This window comes from Balaenoptera physalus, assembly GCF_965194825.1.
Source record: "Balaenoptera physalus genome assembly, contig: HAP1_SCAFFOLD_122, whole genome shotgun sequence".
Lineage (NCBI taxonomy): Eukaryota > Metazoa > Chordata > Mammalia > Artiodactyla > Balaenopteridae > Balaenoptera > Balaenoptera physalus.
Window position 1 is genome coordinate 848,862 of NW_028126439.1, and position 18,880 is coordinate 867,741.

Consider the following 18,880-nt stretch of genomic DNA (forward strand, 5'->3'; position numbering starts at 1 on the left):
GCCTAGCATCAGTGACTTTGTTAGGTACAGTGTAAGGGACTGAGTTAGGAGTAGTGTCAGGGCCTTGCTTAGGGACAGTGTCAGGGTCTGAGTTAGGTGTACTGTCAGAGACCTAGTTAGGGACAGTGCTAGGGCCTGAGTTACGATTCGTGTCAAGGCCTTATTTAGGACCAATTTCAGGGCCTTAGTTTGGACTAGCATCAGAGCCATTGTTAGGAATCGTATGAGGGCCTGAGTTAGGCGTACTGTCAGGGCCTTAGCTAGGGACAGTGTTAGGGCCTGAGTTAGGATTAGTGTCAAGGCCTTATTTAAGACCAATTTTAGGGCTTTAGTTTGGACTAGCAACAGAGCCTTTGTTAGGTATCATTTCGGGGCCTAAGTTAGGTGTAGTGTCAGGGCCATTGTTAGGGACAGTATCAGGGCCTGACTTCGGAGAAGTTCAGGGCCTTAGCCAGGGAAAGGGTCAGGGCCTTAGTAAGGGATATTATCAGGACCTGAATTAGCAGTAGTGTCAAAAATCCTTAGTGAGGAAAGTTAGGAATAAGTCAGGACTCAGGCCCTGACACTGTCCTTAACTAAGGCCCTGACACTACTCGTAACACAGGCCCTGATCTGATTCCTATCATAGGCCCTGACACTGGTCTTAACTAAGGCCCTGACACTGGCCCTAACTAAAGCTGTGACGCTACTCTTAACTCAGGCACTGACACTGTCCCTAACAAAGCCTCTGACACTACTCCTAACTCAGGCCCTCACACTGTCTCTAACTAAGGCCCTGATACTACTACGAACTCAGCACTGGCACTGTCCCTAACTTAGGCCCTGACTCTACTCCTAACTCAGGAACTGACACTGTCACTAACTAAGGCCCTGACACTGTTCATAACTCACACCCTAACACTACTCCTAAATCATGCCCTGGCAATGTCCCTAACTAAGGCCTTGACACTATTCCTAACTCAGGCACTGATACAATACCTAAGGAAGGCCCTGACATTACTCCTAACTCAGGCCCTGGAAAGGTCCCTAACTAAGGCCGACCAAACTCCTAACTCAGGCACTGACACTGTCCCAAAATAAGGCCCTGAATCTATTCCTAACTGAGGCGCTGATACAATACCTAACGAAGGCACTGATGCTACTCCTAACTAAGGCCCTGACACTACTCCTAACTCAGGCAATGACACAGTCCATAGCTAAGGCCCTGACACTATTCCCAACTCAGGCACTGACAGTGTACGTAACTAAAACCCTGACACTACACTTAACTCAGGCACTGACGGAGTCCCTAACAAGAGCCCTCACACTACTCCCAAATCAGTCACTGATATTTTCCCTAATTGAGGCAATGATACTACTCCCAACTCAGGAACAAAGGCTCTGGATCATTGTGATGACAAGCGCCATGGAACACTGTGATGACAAGGGTCATGGAGAATTGTGATGACAAGTGCATGGAGCATTGTGATGACAAGGGCCATGGAGAATTGTGATGATAGGGGTCATGGGGCATTGTGATGAAGGTGGTCATGGAGCATTGTGATGAAAATGGTCATGGAGCATTGTGATGAAAGTGGTCATGGAGGATTGTGATGAAAAGCACTATGGAGCATTGTGATGACAGGGGTCATGGAGCATTGTGAGGACAAGTTCCATGGAGCATTGTGATGATAGGAATCATGGGGCATTGTGATGACAGGGATCTTGCAGCTTTGTGGTGAAAGGGGTCATGGAACATTGTGATTACAACGACCTGGAGCATTGTGATAACAAGGGTCATGGAGCATTGTGATGACAATCACCATGGATCATTGTGATTAGTGGGGTAATGGAGCATTGTCATGAAAGGGGTCATGGATCATTGTGATTACAGGGAATCGAGGAGCATTATTTTGACAAGCTCCAGGGATCATTGTGATGAAAGGGGAAAAGGAGAATTGTGATGAAAGGAATCATGGATCATTGTGATGACAGGGATCATGGGGCATTGTTACGACAAGAGCGAAGGAGCACTGTGATGACAAGGGCCATGGATCATGGTGATGACAGGAGTCAGGGAGCATTGTAATGACAGGGCTCATGGAGCATTGTGATGACAATGGTCATGGAGAATGTTGACGAAAGGGGTCATGGAGCATTGTGCTGAAAGTGGTCATGGATATTTGTGATGACATGCAGCAGGGAGCACTGTGATGACAAGGGCCATGGATCATTGTGATGACAGTGGTTATGGAGCATCGAGATGAAAGGTGTCATGGCTCATTGTGATGACAGGGGGCCTGGAGCATTGTGATGACAGGGTTCATGGGGCATTGTGATGACAAGGGCCTTGGAGCATTGTGATGAAAGTGGTCATATGGCATTTTGAATGATAGGGGCCATGGAACATTGTGATGACAAGTGTCATGGAGCCTTGTAATGACAGGGTGCATGGAACATTGTGATGTCACCGCCATGTAGCATTTTAGACAAGGGTCAAGGAGTATTGTGATGATAAGGGCGTGGAACATTGTGAAGACAGGTGTCATGGAGCATTGTGATGATAAGGGCATGGAGCCTTGTGATGACAGGGGGCATGGAACATTGTAATGAAAGGGGGCATGGAACATTGTGATGACAGGGGGCATGGAGCATTGTGATGAAAAGGGCATGGAGCATTGTGAGATAAGTCTCATGGAGCATTGTGTTGAGTGTGGGCTTGGAGCATTGTGGTGACAGGGGGCATGAAACTTTGTGATGACAATGGCATGGAGCATTGTGAGAAAAGTGTTAAGGAGAGTTGTGATGAAAGGGGTCATGGAAGACTCTGATTACAGTGGACATGGAGCATTGTAATGAGACATACAAGTAGCATTGTGATGACATGGCTCAGGGAGCATTGTGGGGAAATGGGTCATGGGGCATTTTGATGAGAGGGGTTATGGAGCATTGTGATGAAAGCGGACATGGAACATTGTGATGAAAGGGGTCAAGGATCATTGTGATTACAGGGATCATGGAGCATTGTGCTGACAAGCGCCAAGGATCATTGTGATGAAAGGGGTAGTGGAGAATTGTTATCAAAGGGGTCATGGATCACTGTGATTACAGTGGTCATGGAGCCTTGTGATGACAAGCGCCATGGAGCTTTGTGATGACAAGAGCCATGGAGCATTGTAAGGAAAGGGGTCATGGAGCATTGTGATGGAAGGCGTCATGGGGCATTGTGATGATAAGGGCGTGGAGCATTGTGATGACAGTGGTCACGGAACATTGTGACGATAAGGGCATGGAGCCTAGTGAGGGACAGTCTAGCGGTCTTGGGACTAAATTCAGTGCCTGAGGTAGGCAGAGCATAACGTCTTTAGTTAGCATAAGAGGTAGGATATTAACTCGGGACAGGGTTAGCGTGAAGGCTAGGAATCGTTTCAGGAAATGACCTAAGGATAGTGTGAAGACCTTTGTTACTGAGACTCTCAGGGCCTTATTCAGAACCAGTGTTAGGGCTTCAGGTAGGGACAGTATCAGGGCCTGACATAGGGAGAGCGATAGGGTCTGAGTGAGGCCTAATGTCAGGCCCTTAGCTGGGGACACTGTCAGGGCATGACTTAGGAGCAGCCTCAGGGCTTCTGTTGGATCAGCCTTAGGGTCTAAGTTAAAGACATGACCAGGGTCTGAGTTAGTCACAACATCAAGGCCTGAGTTAGTTAGGGAAAGCTGCAGGGCCTCACTTAGGGACAGCGTCAGGGCTTACTTTGGGACAGTTTCAGGACCTTGGTAAGACATGGGTCAGGATATTAGCTCCGGATAATGTCAGGACTTTAGATATTGATGACAGCAGCCCTTAGTTAGAGACAGTGTCAGGCCCTGAGTTACGACTAGCATCAGAGCCTTTGTTAGGTACAATGTACGGGACTGAGTTAGGAGTAGAGTCAGGGCCTTTGTTAGTGACAGTGTCAGGGCCTGACTTCGGGAGAGCGACAGGGCCTGAGTGAGGCCTAGCGTCAGGGCCTTAGCTAGGGAGAGTGTCAGGGCATGACTTAGGAGCAACATAAGAGCCTCGGTAGGATCAGCCTCAGGGGCTATGTTAAAGATATTATCAGGGCCTCTGTGAGGGACAGCCTCAAGGCCTCACTTAGGGAGAGCATCAGGGCTTCCTTAGGGAGAGTTTCAGGACCTTGGTAAGCGATGAGTTAGGATATTAGCTCAGGATAATGTCAGGACTTTAGATATTGATGGTAGCAGGGCCTAAGTAAGGGACAGTGTCAAGGCGTTAGTTAGGAGTAGCGGGCCCCTGATAGGTCCAGTGTCAGGTCCTCAGTTAGCAATAGTGTTAGGGCCTTAGTTAGGGACAGTGTCAGGGCCAGATGTAGGACGAGCATCTAAGCCTTAGTTCGGGACAGTTTCACGGTCTTGGGACTAAATTCAGTGCCTGAGGCAGGCACAACCTAAGGGCTTCAGTTAGCATAAGAGGCAGGACATTAGCTAGTGAGAGTGTCAGTTTAACATGTAGGGATAGTGTCAGGAAATGACCTAAGGATAGTGTGAAGACCTTTGTTACTGAGACTCTCAGGGCCTTATTCAGAACCAGGGTTAGGGCTTCAGGTAGGGACAGCATCAGAGCCTGACTTACGGAGAGCGATAGGGTCTGAGTGAGGCCTAGCATCAGACCCTTAGCTGGGGACACTGTCAGGGCATGACTTAGGAGCAGCCTCAGAGCTTCTGTTAGATCAGCCTTAGGGTCTTAGTTAAAGACATGACCAGGGTCTGAGTTAGTCACAGCATCAAGGCCTGAGTTAGTTAGGGAAAGCTGCAGGGCCTCACTTAGGGACAGCGTCAGGGCTTACTTTGGGACAGTTTCAGGACCTTGGTAAGACATGGGTCAGGATATTAGCTCCGGATAATGTCAGGACTTTAGATATTGATGGCAGCAGCCCTTAGTTAGAGACAGTGTCAGGCCCTGAGTTACGACTAGCATCAGAGCCTTTGATAGGTACAATGTACCGGACTGAGTTAGGAGTAGAGTCAGGGCCTTAGTTAGTGACAGTGTCAGGGCCTGACTTCGGGAGAGCGACAGGGCCTGAGTGGGGCCTAGCGTCAGGCCCTTTGCTGGGCACACTGTCAGGGCATGACTTTGGAGCAGCATCAGCGTCTTTGCTGGATCAGCACTAAGGTCTTCGTGAAATACATGATCAGGGCCTGAGTTAGTCACAGCTTCAAGGCTTCAGTTAAGGAAAGCTTCAGGGCCTGAGTTAGGGACAGCCTCAGGTCTTCACTTACGGACAGCGTCAGGGCTTACTTTGGGACAGTTTCAGGACCTTGGAAAGACATAGGTCAGGATATTAGCTCAGGATAATGTCAGGACTTTACATACTGATGGCAGCAGGGCCTTAGTTACAGACAGTTTCAGGGCCTGAGTTAGGCCTAGCACCAGTGACTTTGTTAGGTACAGTGTAAGGGACTGAGTTAGGAGGAGTGTCACGGCCTTGCTTAGGGAAAGTGTCAGGGTCTGAGTTAGGTGTACTGTCAGAGACCTAGTTAGGGACAGTGCTAGGGCCTGAGTTACGATTCGTGTCAAGGCCTTATTTAGGACCAATTTCAGGGCCTTAGTTTGGACTAGCATCAGAGCCATTGTTAGGAATCGTATGAGGACCTGAGTTAGGCGTACTGTCAGGGCCTTAGCTAGGGACAGTGTTAGGGCCTGAGTTAGGATTAGTGTCAAGACCTTATTTAAGACCAATTTTAGGGCTTTAGTTTGGACTAGCAACAGAGCCTTTGTTAGGTATCATTTCGGGGCCTAAGTTAGGTGTAGTGTCAGGGCCATTGTTAGGGACAGTATCAGAGCCTGACTTCGGAGAAGTTCAGGGCCTTAGCCAGGGAAAGGGTCAGGGCCTTAGTAAGGGATATTATCAGGACCTGAATTAGCAGTAGTGTCAAAAATCCTTAGTGAGGAAAGTTAGGAATGAGTCAGGACTCAGGCCCTGACACTGTCCTTAACTAAGGCCCTGACACTACTCGTAACACAGGCCCTGATCTGATTCCTATCATAGACCCTGACACTGGTCTTAACTAAGGCCCTGACACTGGCCCTAACTAAAGCTGTGACGCTACTCTTAACTCAGGCACTGACACTGTCCCTAACAAAGCCTCTGACACTACTCCTAACTCAGGGCCTGACACTGTCTCTAACTAAGGCCCTGATACTACTACGAACTCAGCACTGGCACTGTCCCTAACTTAGGCCCTGACTCTACTCCTAACTCAGGAACTGACACTGTCACTAACTAAGGCCCTGACACTGTTCATAACTCACACGCTAACACTACTCCTAAATCATGCCCTGGCAATGTCCCTAACTAAGGCCTTGACACTATTCCTAACTCAGGCACTGATACAATACCTAAGGAAGGCCCTGACATTACTCCTAACTCAGGCCCTGGAAAGGTCCCTAACTAAGGCCGACCAAACTCCTAACTCAGGCACTGACACTGTCCCAAAATAAGGCCCTGAATCTATTCCTAACTGAGGCGCTGATACAATACCTAACGAAGGCACTGATGCTACTCCTAACTAAGGCCCTGACACTACTCCTAACTCAGGCAATGACACAGTCCATAACTAAGGCCCTGACACTATTCCCAACTCAGGCACTGACAGAGTACGTAACTAAAATCCTGACACTACACCTAACTCAGGCACTGACAGTGTCCCTAACAAGGGCCCTCACACTACTCCCAACTCAGTCACTGACATTTTCCCTAATTGAGGCAATGATACTACTCCCAACTCAGGAACTAAGGCTCTGGATCATTGTGATGACAAGCGCCATGGAGCACTGTGATGACAAGGGTCATGGAGAATTGTGATGACAAGTGCATGGAGCATTGTGATGACAAGGGCCATGGAGAATTGTGATGACAGAGTTCTTAGGGCATTGTGATGACAGAGTTCATGGAGCAATGTGATGAAAATGGCCATGGAGCATTGTGATGACAGAGGTCATGGAGAATTGTGATGACAGGGGTCATGGAGAATTGTGATGACAAGTGCATGGAGCATTGTGATGACAAGGGCCATGGAGAATTGTGATGACAGGGGTCATGGAGAATTGTGATGACAAGGGCCATGGAGCATTGTGATGCCAGAGTTCATGGGGCATTGTGATGAAAGTGGTCATGGAGCATTGTGATGAAAATGGTCATGGAGCATTGTGATGAAAGTGGTCATGGAGTATTGTGATGAAAAGCGCTATGGAGCATTGTGATTACAGGGGTCATGGAGCATTGTTATTACAAGTGCCATGGAGCATTGTGATGATATGAGTCATGGGGCATTGTCATGACAGGGATCTTGGAGCATTGTGGTGAAAGGGGTCATGGAACATTGTGATTACAACGACCTGGAGCATTGTTATAACAAGGGTCATGGAGCATTGTGATGACAATCACCATGGATCATTGTGATTAGTGGGGTAATGGAGCATTGTCATGAAAGGGGTCATGGAACATTTTGATTACAACGACCTGGAGCATTGTGATGACAAGGGTCATGGAGCACTGTGATGACAATCACCATGGATCATTGTGATTAGTGGGGTAATGGAGCATTGTCATGAAATGGGTCATAGATCATTGTGATTACAGGGAATCGGGGAGCATTGTTTTGACAAGCTCCAGGGATCATTGTGATGAAAGGGGAAAAGGAGAATTGTGATGAAAGGCATCATGGATCATTGTGATGACAGGGATCATGGAGCATTGTTACGACAAGATTGAAGGAGCACTGTGATGACAAGGGCCATGGATCATGGTGATGACCGGGGTCAGGGAGCATTGTAATGACAGGGCTCATGGAGAATTGTGATCTCAATGGTCATGGAGAATGTTGATGAAATGGGTCATGGAGCATTGTGCTGAAAATGGTCATGGATCTTTGTGATAACATGCAGCAGGGAGCATTGTGATGACAAGGGCCATGGATCATTGTGATGACAGTGGTTATGGAGCATTGTGATGAAAGGTGTCATGGCTCATTGTGATGACAGGGGGCCTGGAGCATTGTGATGACTGGGTTCATGGGGCATTGTGATGACAAGGGCCTTGGAGCATTGTGATGAAAGTGGTCATATGGCATTTTGAATGATAGGGGCCATGGAATATTGTGATGACAAGTGTCATGGAGCCTTGTAATGACAGGGTGCATGGAACATTGTGATGTCACCGCCATGTAGCATTTTAGACAAGGGTCAAGGAATATTGTGATGATAAGTACGTGGAACATTGCGAAGACAGGTGTCATGGAGCATTGTTATGATAAGGGCATGGAGCCTTGTGATGACAGGGGGCATGGAACATTGTAATGAAAGGGGGCATGGAACATTGTGATGAATGTGGTCATGGAGCATTGTGATGAAAGATGTCTGGGAGCATTGTGATGAAAGGGGCCATGGGGCATTGTGATGAGAAGGGGTCATGGAGCATTGTGATGACAAGCGCCATGGGGCATTGTGATGGCAAGAGCCATGGAATATTGTGAAGAAAAGGGTCATGGACGACTGTGCTGAATGTGGTCATGGAGCATTGTGATGCAAAGCGCCATGGAGCATTGTGATGACAAGCGTCATGGAGCTTTGTGATGAAATGTCTCATGGAACATTGTGATGACAGGGGTCGTGGAACACTGTGATTACATTGAACATGGAGCATTGTGATGACAAACGCCATGGAGCATTGTGATGAGAAGGGCATGGAGCATTGTGATGACAAAAGTCATAGAGCAGTGCGATGAAAGGATTAATGGAGCATTGTGATGAATGGGGTCATGGAGCATTGTGATGACGGGGGCATGGAGAACTGTGATGAAAGGGGTTATGGAGCACTGTGATTACAGCTGTAATTGTGATGCATTGTGATGAAAGGGGACATGAGACATGGGTAATGGAGCATTCTGATGAAAGATTTCATGGCTCATTGTGATGAAAAGGGGCATGAAGCATTGTGAGGAAAAGGGTTATGGAGCACTGTGATTACAGGGGTCATTTAGAGCATTGTGATAAACGGAGACCTGGATCAATTTGATGACAGGGGTCATGGGGCATTGTGAGGACAAGTGCCATGGAGCATTGTGATGATAGGAGCCATGGGGCATTGTGATGACAGGGATCTTGGAGCTTTGTGGTGAAAGGGGTCATGGAACTTTGTGATTACTACGACCAGGAGCATTGTGATGACAAGGGTTATGGAGCATTGTGATGACAATCACCATGGATCATTGTGATTAGTGGGGTAATGGAGCATTGTCATGAAAGGGGTCATGGATCATTGTGATTACACGGAATCGAGGAGCATTGTTTGGACAAACTCCAGGGATCATTGTGATGAAAGGGGAAAAGGAGAATTGTGATGAAAGGCATCATGGATCATTGTGATGACAGGGATCATGGAGCATTGTTACGACAAGAGCGAAGGACTACTGTGATGACAAGGTCCATGGATCATGGTGATGACAGGGGTCAGGGAGCATTGTAATGACAGGGCTCATGGAGCATTGTGATCTCAATGGTCATGGAGAATGTTGATGAAAGGGGTCATGGAGCATTGTGCTGAAAGTGGTCATGGATCTTTGTGATGACATGCAGCAGGGAGCATTTTGATGACAGTGGTTATGGAGCATTGTGATGAAAGGTGTCATGGCTCATTGTGATGACAGGGGGCCTGGAGCATTGTGATGACAGGGTTCATGGGGCATTGTGATGACAAGGGCCTTGGAGTATTGTGATGAAAGTGGTCATATGGCATTTTGAATGATAGGGGCCATGGAACATTGTGATGACAAGTGTCATGGAGCCTTGTAATGACAGGGTGCATGGAACATTGTGATGTCACCGCCATGTAGCATTTTAGACAAGGGTCAAGGAGTATTGTGATGATAAGTACGTGGAACATTGCGAAGACAGGTGTCATGGAGCATTGTGATGATAAGGGCATGGAGCCTTGTGATGACAGCGGGCATGGAACATTGTAATGAAAGGGGGCATGGAACATTGTGATGAAAGTGGTCAGGGAGCATTGTGATGAAAGACGTCTGGGAGCATTGTGATGAAAGGGGCCATGGGGCATTGTGATGAGAAGGGGTCATGGAGCATTATGATGACAAGCACCATGGGGCATTGTGATGGCAAGAGCCTTGGAATATTGTGATGAAAAGGGTCATGGACGACTGTGCTGAATGTGGTCATGGAGCATTGTGATGCAAAGCGCCATGGAGCATTGTGATGACAAGCGTCATGGAGCTTTGTGATGAAATGTCTCATGGAACATTGTGATGACAGGGGTCGTGGAACACTGTGATTACATTGAACATGGAGCATTGTGATGACAAAGGCCATGGAGCATTGTGATGAGAAGGGCATGGAGCATTGTGATGACGAAAGTCATAGAGCAGTGCGATGAAAGGATTAATGGAGCATTGTGATGAATGGGGTCATGGAGCATTGTGATGACAGGGGGCATGGAGCACTGTGATGAAAGGGGTTATGGAGCACTGTGATTACAGCTGTAATTGTGATGCATTGTGATGAAAGGGGACATGAGACAGGGGTAATGGAGCATTCTGTTGAAAGTTTTCATGGCTCATTGTGATGAAAAGGGGCATGGAGCATTGTGAGGGAAAGGGTTATGGAGCACTGTGATTACAGGGGTAATTTAGAGCATTGTGATAAACGGAGACCTGGAGCAATTTGATGACAGGGGTCATGGGGCATTGTGAGGACAAGTGCCATGGAGCATTGTGATGATAGGAGTCATGGGGCATTGTGATGACAGGGATCTTGGAGCTTTGTGGTGAAAGGGGTCATGGAGCTTTGTGATTACTACGACCTGGAGCATTGTGATGACAAGGGTCATAGAGCATTGTGATGACAGTCACCATGGATCATTGTGATTAGTAGGGTAATGGAGCATTGTCATGAAAGGGGTCATGGAACATTGTGATTAAAACGACCTGGAGCATTGTGATGACAAGGGTCATGGAGCATTGTGATGACAATCATCATGGATCATTGTGATTAGTGGGGTAATGGAGCATTGTCATGAAAGGGGTCATGGATCATTGTGACTACAGGGAATCGGGGAGCATTGTTTTGACAAGCTCCAGGGATCATTGTGATGAAAGGGGAAAAGGAGAATTGTGATGAAAGGCATCATGGATCATTGTTATGACAGGGATCATGGAGCATTGTTACGACAAGAGCGAAGGAGCACTGTGATGACAAGGGCCATGGATCATGGTGATGACAGGGGTCAGGGAGCATTGTAATGACAGGGCTCATGGAGCATTGTGATGACAATGGTCATGGAGAATTTTGATGAAAGGGGTCATGGAGCATTGTGCTGAAAGTGGTCATGGATCTTTGTGATGACATGCACCAGGGAGCATTGTGATGACAAGGGCCATGGATCTTTGTGATGACAGGGGGCCTGGAGCATTGTGATGACAGGGTTCATGGGGCATTGTGATGACAAGGGCCTTGGAGCATTGTGATGAAGATGCTCATATGGTATTTTGAATGATAGGGGCCATGGAACATTGTGATGACAAGTGTCATGGAGCCTTGTAATGACAGGGTGCATGGAACATTGTGATGTCACCGCCATGTAGCATTTTAGACAAGGGTCAAGGAGTATTGTGATGATAAGTGCACGGAACATTGCAAAGACAGGTGTCATGGAGCATTGTGATGATAAGGGCATGGAGCCTTGTGATGACAGGGGGCATGGAATATTGCAATGAAAGGGGGCATGGAGCATTGTGATGACAGGGGGCATGGAGCATTGTGATGAAAAGGGCATGGAGCATTGTGAGACAAGTCTCATGGAGCATTGTGTTGAGAGTGGGCTTAGAGCATTGTGGTGACAGGGGGCATGAAACTTTGTGATGACAATGTCATGGAGCATTGTGAGAAAAGTGTTAAGGAGAGTTGTGATGAAAGGGGTCATGGAAGACTCTGATTACAGTGGACATGGAGCATTGTAATGAGAAAGACAAGTAGCATTGTGATGACATGGCTCAGGGAGCATTGTGGGGAAATGGGTCAAGGGGCATTGTGATGACAGGGGTTATGGAGCATTGTGATGAAAGCGGCCATGGAACATTGTGATGAAAGGGGTCAAGGATCATTGTGATTACAGGGATCATGGAGCATTGTTATGACAAGCGCCAAGGATCATGTTGAGGAAATGGGTAATGGAGAGTTGTTATCAAAGGTGTCATGGATCATTGTGATTACAGTGGTCATGGAGCCTTGTGATGACAAGCGCCATGGAGCTTTGTGATGACAAGTGCCATGGAACATTGTAAGGAAAGGTGTCAGGGAGCATTGTGATGAACGTGGTCATGGAGCTTTGTTATGACAATATTCATGGCGCATTTTGATGAAAGGGGTCATGGAGCATTTTGATGGAAGGGGTCATGGGGCATTGTGATGAGAAGGGCCATGGAGCATTGTGATGAAAGCGTTCATGGAGCACTGTGATGATAAGGGCATGGAGCCTTGTGATAAAATGGTCATGGAGCATTGTGATGAAAAGGGGTCATGGAGCATTGTGATGAACAGGGCACATGGAGCATTGGGATGAAAGTGGTCATGGAGCATTGTGATGAAAGACGTCTGGGAGCATTGTGATGAAAGGGGACATGGGGCATTGTGATGGAAGGGGTCATGGAGCATTGTGATGACAGGGGTCATGGGGCATTGTAATGATAAGGGCGTGGAGCATTGTGATGACAGTGGTCACGGAACATTGTGACGATAAGGTCATGGAGCCTAGTGAGGGACCGTCTAGCGGTCTTGGGACTAAATTCAGTGCCAGAGGTAGGCACAGCATAACGTCTTTAGTTAGCATAACAGGTAGGATATTAACTCGGGACAGGGTTAGGGTGAAGGCTAGGAATCGTGTCAGGAAATGACCAAAGGATAGTGTGAAGACCTTTTTTACTGAGAATATCAGGGCCTTATTCAGAACCAGGGTTAGGGCTTCAGGTAGGGACAGTATCAGGGCCTGACTTAGGGAGAGCGATAGGGTCTGAGTGAGGCCTAGCATCAGACCCTTAGCTGGGGACACTGTCAGGGCATGACTTAGGAGCAGCCTCAGGGCCTCTGTTGGATCAGCCTTAGGGTCTTAGTTAAAGACATGACCAGGGTCTGAGTTAGTCACAGAATCAAGGCCTGAGTTAGTTAAGGAAAGCTGCAGGGCCTCACTTAGGGACAGCGTCAGGGCTTACTTTGGGACAGTTTCAGGACCTTGGTAAGACATGGGTCAGGATATTAGCTCCGGATAATGTCAGGACTTTAGATATTGATGGCAGCAGCCCTTAGTTAGAGACAGTGTCAGGCCCTGAGTTACGACTAGCATCAGAGCCTTTGTTAGGTACAATGTACGGGACTGAGTTAGGAGTAGAGTCAGGGCCTTAGTTAGTGACAGTGTCAGGGCCTGACTTCGGGAGAGCGACAGGGCCTGAGTGAGGCCTAGTGTCAGGCCCTTTGCTGCGCACACTGTCAGGGCATGACTTTGGAGCAGCATCAGCGTCTTTGCTGGATCAGCAGTAAGGTCTTTGTGAAATACATGATCAGGGCCTGAGTTAGTCACAGCTTCAAGGCTTCAGTTAAGGAAAGCTTCAGGGCGTGAGTTAGGGACAGCCTCAGGTCTTCACTTACGGACAGTGTCAGGGCTTACTTTGGGACAGTTTCAAGACCTTGGAAAGACATAGGTCAGGATATTAGCTCAGGATAATGTCAGGACTTTACATACTGATGGCAGCAGGGCCTTAGTTACAGACAGTTTCAGGGCCTGAGTTAGGCCTAGCATCAGTGACTTTGTTAGGTACAGTGTAAGGGACTGAGTTAGGAGTAGTGTCAGGGCCTTGCTTAGGGACAGTGTCAGGGTCTGAGTTAGGTGTACTGTCAGAGACCTAGTTAGGGACAGTGCTAGGGCCTGAGTTACGATTCGTGTCAAGGCCTTATTTAGGACCAATTTCAGGGCCTTAGTTTAGACTAGCATCAGAGCCATTGTTAGGAATCGTATGAGGGCCTGAGTTAGGCATACTGTCAGGGCCTTAGCTAGGGACAGTATTAGGGCCTTGGTTAGCATTAGTGTCAAGGCCTTATTTAAGACCAATTTTAGGGCTTTAGTTTGGACTAGTAACAGAGCCTTTGTTAGGTATCATTTCGGGGCCTAAGTTAGGTGTAGTGTCAGGGCCATTGTTAGGGACAGTATCAGGGCCTGACTTCGGAGAAGTTCAGGGCCTTAGCCAGGGAAAGGGTCAGGGCCTTAGTAAGGGATATTATCAGGACCTGAATTAGCAGTAGTGTCAAAAATCCTTAGTGAGGAAAGTTAGGAATAAGTCAGGACTCAGGCTCTGACACTGTCCTTAACTAAGGCCCTGACACTACTCGTAACACAGGCCCTGATCTGATTCCTATCATAGTCCCTGACACTGGTCTTAACTAAGGCCCTGACACTGGCCCTAACTAAAGCTGTGACGCTACTCTTAACTCAGGCACTGACACTGTCCCTAACAAAGCCTCTGACACTACTCCTAACTCAGGCCCTGACACTGTCTCTAACTAAGGCCCTGATACTACTACGAACTCAGCACTGGCACTGTCCTTAACTTAGGCCCTGACTCTACTCCTAACTCAGGAACTGACACTGTCACTAACTAAGGCCCTGACACTGTTCATAACTCACACCCTAACACTACTCCTAAATCATGCCCTGGCAATGTCCCTAACTAAGGCCTTGACACTATTCCTAACTCAGGCACTGATACAATACCTAAGGAAGGCCCTGACATTACTCCTAACTCAGGCCCTGGAAAGGTCCCTAACTAAGGCCGACAAAACTCCTAACTCAGGCACTGACACTGTCCCAAATTAAGGCCCTGAATCTATTCCTAACTGAGGCGCTGATACAATACCTAACGAAGGCACTGATGCTACTCCTAACTAAGGCCCTGACAATACTCCTAACTCAGGCAATGACACAGTACATAACTAAGGCCCTGACACTATTCGCAACTCAGGCACTGACAGTGTACCTAACTAAAACCCTGACACTACACCTAACTCAGGCACTGACAGTGTCCCTAACAAGGGCCCTCACACGACTCCCAAATCAGTCACTGACCTTTTCCCTAATTGAGGCAATGATACTACTCCTAACTCAGGAACTAAGACTCTAGATCATTGTGATGACAAGCGCCATGGAACACTGTGATGACAAGGGTCATGGAGAATTGTGATGACAAGTGCATGGAGCATTGTGATGACAGAGTTCTTGGGGCATTGTGATGACAGAGTTCATGGAGCATTGTGATGAAAATGGCCATGGAGCATTGTGATGAAAGTGGTCATGGAGGATTGTGATGAAAAGCTCTATGGAGCATTGTGATGACAGGGGTCATGGAGAATTGTGATGACAGGGGTCATGGAGAATTGTGATGACAAGTGCCATGGAGCATTGTGATGACAAGGGCCATGCAGAATTGTGATGACAGGGGTCATGGAGAATTGTGATGACAAGGGCCATGGAGCATTGTGATGACAGAGTTCATGGGGCATTGTGATGAAAGTGGTCATGGAGGATTGTGATGAAAAGTGCTATGGAGCCTTGTGATGACAGGGGTCATGGAGCATTGTGATGACAAGGACCATGGCGAATTGGGATGACATCTGTCATAGGGCATTGTGATGACAATGGTCATCTAGAATTGTGATTAAGGGTACCATGGAGCACTGTGATGACAAGGGCCATGGAACATTGTGATGACACAGACCATGGAGTGATAAACACTGTCCTGGAGCATTGTGATGACAGCGGTCACAGAGAATTGCGATGAAAGGTATCATGCAGCATTGTGATCAAAACGATCATGGATCATTTTGATGACAGGGGTCATGGAACGTTCTGATAACAAGCTTCATAAAACATTTTGGTGACAGGGGTCATGGAACATTGTGTTAACACGGGCATGGGGCATTGTAATGATAGGATATCTGGAGCATTGTGATGAAAAGGGAATGGAGCATTTTGATGACAGGGTCCAAGGAGAATTGTGCTGACAATGGCATGGAGCATTGTGATGAAAAGGGTACTGGAGCACTGTGAGGAAAGGAGTCATGGGTCATTGTGATGACAGGGGTCATGGAGCTTTGTGATGACAAGGGTCATGGAGCATTGTGATGACACGGTCAAGGAACATTGCAATGACAAGAATACCGGAGCATTGTGCTGAAAGGGCATGGAGCATTTTGATTAAAGGTGACAAGGAGCATTGTGATGATATGGGCAGAGAACTTTGTGATGACAGGGATCATGGAGCATTATGATGAAAAGTGTCATGGAACATTGTGCTGACAGGGATCATGGAGCTTTTTGGATAGAGAGGTCTTGGAGATTTGTGATGGCAGGCTTCAAAGGGCATTGTGATGACAGCGGTCTTGGAGCATTGTGATGAATGGGGTCATGGAGCACTGTGATTACAGGGGCCATGGAGCATTGTGAATAAAAAGGCCATGGAGCATTGTGATGACAAGTGTCATGGAGCATTGTAATGAAAGGATTCATTGTGCACCGTGATGACAAGGAGGATAGAGTATTGTGATGAAACTGGTCCTGGAGCATTGTGATAACAAAAGCCATGCAGCATTGTGATGACAGGCATCATGGAGCATTGGGAAGAAAGGGGCCATGGGGAATTGTAATGACAATAGGGAAATGTGATGAAAATGGTCAGCGAGCATAGTGATTAAAGAGGTCATTGAGAATTGTGATGAAAAGCTCCATAGAGCATTGTGATGACAAGAGTCATGGAGAACTGTGATGACCAGGGTCATGTAGCATTGTGATGCCACGGTCATGGAACATTGTGATGACAAGAATTCTGGAGCATTGTGATGACAAGGGTCATGGAGCATTGTGATTATAGGGGACTTGGAGCATTGTGACGACATGGACAGGGGACACTGTGATGACAGGTGTTATGGAGCAATGTGATGACAAGTGTCATGGAGCATTGTGATGAAAGGGTCCTTGGAGAATTGTGATGAGAGGCGTCATGGGGCATTGAGATGGCAGTGGTCATGGAGCATTATGATGAAAGGTGTTATGGAGCACTGTGATTACAGGGGCCATGGAGCATTGTGAATACAAAGGCCATGGAGCATTGAGATGACAGTGGTCATGGAGCATTGTGATGAAAGTTTTAATGGATCATTGTGATGACAAGTGTACTGGGACCCTGTGATGACATGGTTCATGGAGCATTGTGATGACAATGGTCATGGCGAATTGTGATGACAATGTCATGAGGCATTGTTATGGCAGTGGTCATCTAGAAATGTGATGAAAGTTATTATGGAGCACAGTAATGAGAGGGGCCAAGGAGCATTGTGATGACAAGTTTAATGGAGAATGGTGATGAAACGGACATGGAGCATTATAATGACAAGAGTTCTGGAGCCTTGTGATGACAAGGGCATGGAGCATTGCGATTATACGGGCCATGGAGCAGTGTGATGACCAAGGTTTGGAGCACTGTGATTACAAGGGCCATGGAGCATTGTGATTACAGGGGTCATGGGGCATTGTGATGACAAATGCCATGGAGAATTGTTATGAGAGGTGTCATTGGGCATTGTGATGAAAGGGGTCATGGAGTACTGTGATTTCAGGGGCCATAGAGCATTGTGATAACAAGTGAAATGGAGAATAGTGATGATGGGCGTCATAGAGTATTGTGATGACAAGTGCCATTTAGCATTGTGATGACAAAGGCCATAGAGCATTGTGATGACAGGGGTCATGGAGCACTGTGATGACATGGGCCATAGAGCATTGTGAAGAAAAGATTCATGGAGCATTGTGATCACACGGGCATGAAGCATGGTGATGACAACAGACCTGGAGCATTGTGATGACAAGGGCATGGAGCATTGTGATTACAGGAGACATGGAGCATTGTGATGACATTGGCAGGGATCATTGTGATTACAGGGATCATGGAGCATTGTGATGGCAAGTGGCATGCAATATTGTGCTGACACAGATCATGGAGCATTTAGATGAGAGTGGCCTTGGAGCACAGTGATGAGAGACGTCATTGGGCATTATGGTGACAGTGGTCAAGGAGCATTGTGATGAAAGTGTTCATGGAGCAACACGATTATTGGGACAATGGAGCATTGTGAATACAAAGGCCATTGAGCATTGAGATAACAGAGTTCATGGAGCACTGTGATGACAAGAGCCAAGGATCATTTTGAGATATGGGTAATGGAGAGTTGTTATCAAAGGGGTCATGGATCCTTGTGATTACAGTGGTCATGGAGCCTTGTGATGAAAAGTGCCATGGAGTTTTGTGATGACAAGAGCCATGGAGCATTGTAAGGAAAGGGGTCATGGAGCATTGTGATGAACGTGGTCATGGAGTTTTGTTATGACAATGTTCATGGCGCATTTTGATGAAAGTGGTCATGGAGCATTGTGATGGAAGGGGTCATGGGGCATTGTGATGAGAAGTGCCATGGAGCATTGTGATGAAAGGGTTCATGGAGCACTGTGATGATAAGGGCATGGAGCCTTGTGACGAAAATGGTCATGGAGCATTGTGCTGAAAAGGGGTCTTGGAGCATTGTGATGAACAGGGTACATGGAGCATTGGGATGAAAGTGGTCATGGAGCATTGTGATGAAAGACGTCTGGGAGCATTGTGATGAAAAGGGCCATGGGGCATTGTGATGGAAGGGGTCATGGAGCATTGTGATGAGAGTGGTCACGGAACATTGTAACAATAAATGCATGGAGCCTAGTGAGGCACAGTCTAGCGGTTTTGGGCCTAAATT